Source organism: Lampris incognitus, chromosome 16 (assembly GCF_029633865.1).
Source record: "Lampris incognitus isolate fLamInc1 chromosome 16, fLamInc1.hap2, whole genome shotgun sequence".
Lineage (NCBI taxonomy): Eukaryota > Metazoa > Chordata > Actinopteri > Lampriformes > Lampridae > Lampris > Lampris incognitus.
Genome location: NC_079226.1, coordinates 2,458,429 through 2,467,397, shown reverse-complemented (window position 1 = coordinate 2,467,397; position 8,969 = coordinate 2,458,429).

Below are 8,969 nucleotides of genomic sequence, written 5' to 3'. Positions count from 1 at the left end.
GCATATTATCTCCGATGAAAGGAGCAAAACAAGTGAACGGGTATTGTTTTAACGTTTGTTCATCTAATGTGATTGGACGCTTCTTGTGGCTGTCAATCATGTTCACACCCACCACGATGCCTCGTCTCGACTGTCAATCATCCACCGTGTACGAACCCTGATAAAATCTATACACTCAGGGGTGCGCGGTCTTATCCAGAAAGGGCCGGTGTGGGTGAAGGTTTCTGTTCCAGCCCAGCAGTTACACACCTGGGTGTCCTCATCAAGGTCCTCAGCAAAGCCTCTGCTGGTTGATTAGTGGCATCAGGTGTGAAACTAAAATCTTCACCCACACCGGATCTTTCTGGATGACATGCTGTTACACTCTTGCACCGTAGGTGGCGGTATGCGCCATGAAGTTGTTTGCGATCCGCCAGTAAACCGAGAGAAGAAGGAGGAAGAGGCGGAGGGGGAGGCCTTGTCTGGACGCCGGTCATGCTGCGTGTCCGCAGGCCCCCCGACCGCCGTTCATGTCTGTGTAGCCGCCCTGCAATGCTTTCTGGTAGCGTCGCGGGGGGTTTCCAGAGACGGGGCGTCCGTTGTCCGCTCCTCATTTGCATAAAGCTGAGGGCTAGTCTGCTTTATGCAAATCAGGAGCATGCAGCGGCAAGGCGTCCAGCTCGCGATACTCCGATCAAACCAGGGGGTGTTGATCAAATATGAAGCAAGATTGTGTTGCTGCGTTGCCTGGTTACCAGAAACATGTTTTAAGGTTAAGGTACTGTTCAGCTGTAACATGAGGTCGTACACGACGTGGCCGCCATGTTGACCCGTTTTGAAATCCGGGAGCAGATACCAAGGACCGCCCAACGAGTCAAAGCGTTCGTCCAATCAGGTGCAGCCAGGAAGCGTTTGCGCGGTTGGGAAAACATCCCATTGGATCTCGCTATCTGTCAATCATCTATCGCGTCACCGCCTAGCGGCCCGCCCACAAGCGTGCAACGCTGTGAGGCGGCGGCGCGTCCCCTGGCGTCCAAACACGCCCCTATGGACCCGCACCGCCAGGGAACAGCGTTCCGTTCGGTTCCGTTCGGTTCCGTTCTGCAAGCCGCTGGTCTCAGCCGGGGTCCCGGATGTTAAATATGCGACAGTTTAATGCAGTCCCCGTTATTCCAACTCGGTTCAGTTCAGAACAACCCGACACGCCCACCGGAGGATCCGGCGGCGAGTCTGTCGACGGTCCACCACGTGCAGCGGACGCTCACTGGCACGATGAAGACCAGCGCCCGTCCTCACGCACGCGGTCCACGGGCTTGGCTCGCCATCTTGTGTCCCGTGTTGGTGTGTGCATCGTCTCCTCGCACACAAGACCGGACTTCCAACGAGAACAACGAACACTGACCAGCCCGACAGATCACCATGACAACAGATCACCAAGACGACAGATCACCGAGACGACAGATCACCAAGACGACAGATCACCGAGACGACAGATCACCATGACAACAGATCACTAAGACGACAGATCACCAAGACGACGGATCACCATGACGACAGATCACCAAGACGACAGATCACCATGACAACAGATCACCAAGACGACAGATCACCATGACGACAGATCACCAAGACGACAGGTCGCTACTGCCGTGGACCGCCGTGGACCCAACATGGCGGCGGGCTGTACTCTTCGTCACATCTCCGTCCTTAAATGAGGCGGCGATGAAACGCAGCTCTTTCCATGAGCACGGTACACGTTCTGCTTTGGGGTCCTTAACAATACAACGGCCACCAAGCTTGTTCATGGCTTTCGACGCACAGCTGCATCACACAACGTGTCCGTGGAACCAGTTGAAACTCACCAAACCCGTTGTGAGCGATGTAGAGGAGGAGGCTCCTCCTCCCCCTCCCCCCCAAGCCCCCTGCCCGGGGAGCGCTGCTGCTGTTCTCAGGTCTACCGCAGCGTGCCGCCGACCCTTCCGCCCGGTAACTCCTCCCCTTCCGCTTCTCTCGCTGCGTTGTGTGCCGCGAGCCTCTTAAAGGGGAAGTGCCATTACGACTCCTTAAAGGCGTACCTTCAGTTGTCCCCATTAACTTATTGTGAAACCATTTTAACTGATTTGTAGAGCCGAAGGAACGGAGAAGACCGTAGGTTCACACTTTAGCCGTGTAGGCAACTTTCTTTAATCCACGGTAAATCAGAGAGACAAACAAAACCCACAGCTCGACTGAGCGGAGGTGGCAAGAATAACCAGAAAACTGGCTGGACAACCATAACTTAACCCTGCGTTAACCTGCCAGGGCAACCATGACTTAACCCTTAGTTCCTGGGTTGAATTCTGTCCCCAATACGTGTCCACCACATGAGCCCCCCCAGAATTCGCCCTAGTAATCGAAGTCAGGCAGGCGCGGGGGGACGACAGGCCGTCCGCGGCGGCTCCGGATAACAGGGGCCGGAGTGTCTCTGGGAGGCATTGACGCGGGCCTGTGGAGGTCGGCCTGAGGAGCAGACGAGGCAGCTCGGGCCTCCACGGGGGGAGGAGGCGGAGCCGGGGGACGACCGCGACGAGGAGGTTGGGCTAACTCCAACGGCTGCGTCAAGTCCAGGTGTGCGGGTTTAACTCGGTCCACTGAAACATGCTCGGCCGTGCCCCCAAAATCCACCACCAGGTGCTTAGTTCCCCGTTCCAGGACGCGGAAGGGGCCGTCATAAGGGGGTTGCAGAGGGGGGCGGTGTGCGTCGTGACGGATGAACACGTAGTCCGCTGACTGCAGACCTGGGGGCACCTGGGACACCGGCGCGCCGTGTTGGGCGGTAGGGACGGGTGTGAAAGCTCTGACCCCGTCCAGCAAGGAGGCTCGTTGGTCCACAGCTGACCAGGGACGCGTTGCATTGGGCATGAAATCGCCTGGGACTCGCAGCGGCGTGCCGTACACCAGCTCCGCAGAGGAGGCTTGTAGGTCTTCCTTCGGGGCGGTCCACAGGCCCAGCATGACCCATGGGAGCTTGTCAACCCAGTTGCAGTCCTTGAGAGTAGCCCGAAGCGCAGCCTTCATGGACCGGTGGAAGCGCTGACATAGGCCGTTCGCCTGAGGGTGGTAGGCGGTAGTGCGATGAAGCTTGACGCCCAGAGCCTCACCCACAGCATTCCATAGCTCTGAGGTAAACTGTGGCCCGCGGTCAGATGAAAGGTCGGAAGGCGTACCGAAACGTGAGACCCACGACCCAATAAAAGCCCGGGCCACATCAGCAGACGTCGTGGATGCCAGGGGAACAGCTTCAGGCCAGCGCGTAGTCCTGTCCACCACAGTGAAGAGGTAGGTGAACCCATGGGAGGGGGGTAGGGGACCAACCAGGTCGACGTGGACATGGTCAAATCGTCTCTCCGGCACTGCGAAGCGTTCCAGGGGCGCCTTAATGTGGCGGTGTATCTTAGCCCGCTGACAGGCAACACACGAGTCGGCCCACGCTTTCACGTCTCTCTTAAGTCCCTCCCACACAAACTTAGCAGAGGTCAGGCGCACGGATGGCTTACCGCCTGGATGAGAGAGGCCGTGCACAGCTTCAAATACGGGGCGTCTCCAGCTGTGCGGGACGATGGGCCTGGGCTGTCCTGTGGAGACGTCACACAGGAGGGTGACACCTGTGTCGCTGAAAGGAACGTCCTGCAGGCGGAGCCCCGTGTCGGAGGCCCGGAGACGGAGGATGCTCGGGTCCGTGGCCTGGTCAGCAGCCATCTGTGCATAGTCAAGGCCTAGGTGGACCGCTCCAATCACTGCCCTAGACAGGCAGTCAGCTACCTGGTTAGACTTACCAGCGACGTGCTGGATGTCGGTAGTGAATTCCGAAATGTAGGAGAGTTGTCGCTGCTGGCGAGCGGACCATGGCTCGGCCGTCTTGGACATGGCAAACGTGAGGGGCTTGTGGTCCACGTACGCAGTAAACTCGCGGCCCTCTAGCAGGAAACGGAAATGCCGGACGGCGAGCCAGAGACCGAGGAGTTCCCTGTCAAAAGTACTATACTTGCGCTCTCGGGGTGTAAGCTGGCGACTGAAAAAGGCCAAAGGCTGCCAAGCCCCCCCCACCCACTGTTCGTGAACCGCACCAACAGCATAGTCCGATGCATCCGTGGTTATGGAAATAGGCGCTGTAGGTGAAGGATGCGCTAGCAGGGTAGCCTGGGAGAGCGCAGCTTTAGTCTCGGTGAACGCACGGTCCCGCTCTGCTGTCCAGTCGACCGCCTGGTTGGGGGACATGCCTTTCAGCGCCTCGTACAGTGGCCGGATGATAAAGGCGGCTCGAGGAATGAAGCGGTGGTAGAATGTCACCATCCCGATGAACTCCCTGAGCGCACGAGCTGTTTGGGGGCGCGGAAAGGCCGCCACCGCTTCCACCTTTGAGGGCAGGGGGACTGCCCCGTCCCCAGTGATGCGGTGCCCGAGGAAATCCATGGCTGTCAGCCCGAACCGGCACTTCGCCGGGTTGACGATCAGCCCATGCTGGCTGAGGCGTGTGAAGAGGGCATGAAGATGGGACAGGTGTTCTTCCTCGGAGGCGCTGGCGATGAGTATGTCATCCAAATAGACGAAGATGAAAGGAAGGCCACGGAGCACTGAATCCATCAGCCGCTGAAAGGACTGGGCCGCGTTTTTGAGTCCAAATGGCATTCGTAGGAATTCAAATAGGCCGAATGGGGTAGTCACCGCTGTCTTGGGGATGTCTGAGGGGTGCACGGGAACTTGATGATAACCACGGACCAGGTCGACTTTTGAGAAGACGCATTTGCCAGACAGGTTTGCAGAAAAGTCCTGGATATGCGGGACAGGATAGCGGTCAGGCGTGGTGGCGTCATTTAGTCGGCGGTAGTCCCCGCATGGGCGCCAACCTCCATCAGGCTTAGCGACGATGTGGAGTGGGGACGCCCACGGGCTGTCAGAGCGGCGGATGATCCCCATGCGTTCCAGGTGCTCGAACTCAGACTTGGCAATGGCGAGTTTGGCGGGGTCGAGACGCCTGGCTCTGGCGTAGACCGGGGGCCCCTTCGTAGCAATGTGATGCTCCACCCCATGCTTAGCGGTGGGTGCAGAGAAGGTAGGCTGGGTGAGGTCAGGGAACTCAGCGAGGAGGCGGTTGAACTTGTCTGCCTCTGAGAGAGAGTTGGCTAGACCTGCATAGGCCGCTTCCCTCCGCGTACATGCGAAGGAGGAGAAGGTTAAGGCATCGACCAGACGGCTGTTCTGAATGTCCACTAGTAAACCGTAAGCGCACAAAAAATCAGCTCCGAGGAGGGGAAGCGTTACATTGGCCATGACGAACTCCCACGTGAAACGTTGTCCACCAAAACACAGTTCTACAGACCGCACGCCGTAGGTGTGGATAGGGCTGCCGTCAGCCGTCGCCAACTGGGGGCCCCGCTCCCCGCCCATGATGTCGACGTCAGTAGCAGGGAGCACGCTTCTCTGTGCGCCCGTGTCACAAAGAAATCGCCGACCGGAGATGGTGTCGAGGATGAAGAGTAGCCTGCTCGTATCGCCAACACTCATGGCCACTACTGACTGTTGGCCGGCCCTCTCGTTTCCCGTCGGCCTGTAGTTGCAGGGGGAACGGCACCGTTTAGCTTTCGCACCAAATCGAGCGTGGTACATACAGAGTCCAGAGGGCTTGTAGCGGTCTGATGCTGTGGCGCCACCGTCGGGCCACGCCCGCGATGTCGGCGGGGGGCCAGAGAAGGTAGGAGCCAGCACCCCGGCATGGGAGGAACGTTGTGTAGCGACGAAGAATCGGTCAGCCTCCTTTGCCAGCTCACGGGGATCAGTGATGGTGGAGTTAGCGAGCGCAGTCTGGACGTGGGGCGGCATGTTGGGCAGAAACAGCTCCATAAACAGGAAACATGGCTTTTCTTGACCCAGTAGGTTTAACATCCTGCTCATTAGCTCCGATGGTTTGCCATCTCCCAAGCCCTGAATTGCGAAGAGGCGACGTGCTCTCTCCGTTGTTGACAGTTCAAAAGTTTCCAGGAGGAGATGTTTAAGTGCGGCGTATTTACCATCGGCCGGTGGGTTGGTTATGAAACCGCTTATCCTGGAAGCCGTAGCGCCCCCCAGCGCTGCCACTACGTAGTAGCACCTGGTCTCGTCTGCTGTTATGTCTCTGAGCGCGAACTGTGCCTCAGCCTGCGCGAACCACGTAGCCGCGGAAGACTCCCAAAACTCCGGCAGTTTAATTGCAACGGCGTTCGTAGCCATAATGTGTGTGGTTTCAGAAAACTTATCCGAAAACCGACGTCGGGGTCACCAGTGTAGAACCGAAGGAACGGAGAAGACCGTAGGTTCACACTTTAGCCGTGTAGGCAACTTTCTTTAATCCACGGTAAATCAGCGAGACAAACAAAACCCACAGCTCGACTGAGCGGAGGTGGCAAGAATAACCAGAAAACTGGCTGGACAACCATAACTTAACCCTGCGTTAACCTGCCAGGGCAACCATGACTTAACCCTTAGTTCCTGGGTTGAATTCTGTCCCCAATACGTGTCCACCACAGATTTTTAATTAACTAAGTACACATTTTAACCAATCAACTTGTTTATGCTTAAGATTGATTACTTGTGTAACCGGTTATTTTCTTGCCCGGTGCGGGACTCGATACGGGGTGTACTGCACCACAAGGCGACATCACTAACCGCTCGGCTAAAGGGTCAGACCCGTTAGCTAGGGGCCAACGTGTCTTATTATTAGTTTACAGTTGATTACTCATTTATCTAGAGTTGTCTCTGATTCTGTTTGTGATATTCATGGACAGGATCTCAAGGTGCAGCCAAGGTGAGGAGTGTGTCCGTTTTGGGAACCTCAGAATTGCATCTCTGTTCTTCACAGATGATGTGGTTTTGTTGGCTTCATCAGAACACGACCCCCACCACGCACTGGGGTGGTTTGCAGCTGAGTGTGAAATGGCCAGGATGAGAATCAGCACCTCCAAGTCTGAGGCCATGGTTCTCTACCGGGAAATGGTGGATTTCTCCCTCCAGGTTGGGGATGAGTTCTTGCCTCAAGTGAAGGAGTTCAAGTATCTCGGGGTCTTGTTCAGGAGTGAGGGTAGGATGGAGCAGGAGATTGACAGGTGGATTGGTGCAGCATCAGCGGTAATGTGGACGTTGTACCGGACCGTTGTGGTGAAGAGGGAGCTGAGCCGGAAGGCAAAGCTCTCAATTTACCAGTCAGTCTTGATTCCAACCCTCACCTATGGTCATGAGCTTTGGGTAGTGACCGAAAGGGTGAGATCGCGGATACAAGCGGCTGAAATGAGTTTCCTCCGTAGGGTGTCTGGGCTCAGCCTTAGAGATAGGGTGAGGAGCTCGGACATCCGGAGGGAGCTCGGAGTAGAGCCGCTGCTCCTTCATGTCGAAACGAACCAGTTGAGGTGGTTCGGGCATCTGATTAGGATGCCCCCTGGGCTCCTTCCTTTGGAGGTTTACCAGGCACTTGCAACTGGGAGGAGATCCCTGGGTAGACCCAGAACTCACTGGAGGGACTACATGTCCAGTCTGGCCTGGGAACGCTTTGGGATCCCCCAGGAGGAGCTGGAGGGTGTTGCTGGGGAGAGGGAGGTCTGGAGTGCCCTACTTAGCTTGCTGCCACCGCGACCCGACCCCGGAGAAGCGGCTGATGATTAGATGAGATGAATGAACTTATGCGTTTTAATAAATTATTTCTGCTTATTTATGTCATGTCTTACTGTGGGTTATACAAACAGATCAATGGAGGATCTAGGGTTTTTGTAAAGCAGGGGCCATAAAGGGGCCACATTTTACACAGAGGAGCCAATGCCCTCTTCAGTAGGTCTGTGAATGTCCTCATTCATCCAGGTCATGGTTATCCAAAGGAATTAATCAAGTGCAGTATACCAAGTCCAATTGCACTTGATTCAACCTCTTCAGTAGGGTGTTCATACCAGTCATCCCACCAGCCATTCCTCCTTTGCTGTTGGCGCTATAGCTTTGAGCAAAGAGGCACATCATTGAATATATTTTACAAATTGTGCCTTGTTCAAACACTCTGTGTACTTCAAAAAAGCTTAGAAAATAATTAACCATTCTTAATTTTCATATTTATTTCACTTTAAACTAGGCTGCATAGAAAACATGATACATGAAACGTTTTTTTTCTCAAATATGTAACAAAAAAACAGGTAATGTATAGTAGAACAGTATATACAGACATAAAATAATAGTTTGCAATTAATTTTATAGTTGACAGTCGATTCATCGACTAACCGTTGCAGCTCTAATACACACATCTTCTATCCATCCATCCATCCATCCATGATCCGACCCGCTTATCCTGCTCTCAGGTGGCGGGGATGCTGGAGCCTATCCCAGCAGCCACTGGGCAGCAGGCGGGGAGACACCCTGGACAGGCCGCCAGACCATCACAGGGCCCCCACACACACACACATTTATTCCTAGGGACAAGTTCGTACGGTGAGTCACCTGACCTACATGTCTTTGGTTCACCTGACCTACATGTCTTTGGTTCACCTGACCTACATGTCATTGGTTCACCTGACCTACATGTCTTTGAGTCACCTGACCTACATGTCTTTGGTCCACCTGACCTACATGTCTTTGATTCACCTGACCTACATGTCTTTGGTTCAGCTGACCTACATGTCTTTGGTTCACCTGATCTACATGTCTTTGGTTCACCTGACCTACATGTCTTTGAGTCACCTGACCTACATGTCTTTGAGTCACATGACCTACATGTCTTTGGTCCACCTAACCTACATGTCTTTGGTTCACCTGACCTACATGTCATTGATTCAACTGACCTACATGTCTTTGGTTCACCTGACCTACATGTCTTTGAGTCACCTGACCTACATGTCTTTGGTCCACCTAACCTACATGTCTTTGGTTCACCTGACCTACATGTCTTTGAGTCACATGACCTACATGTCTTTGGTCCACCTAACCTACATGTCTTTGGTTCA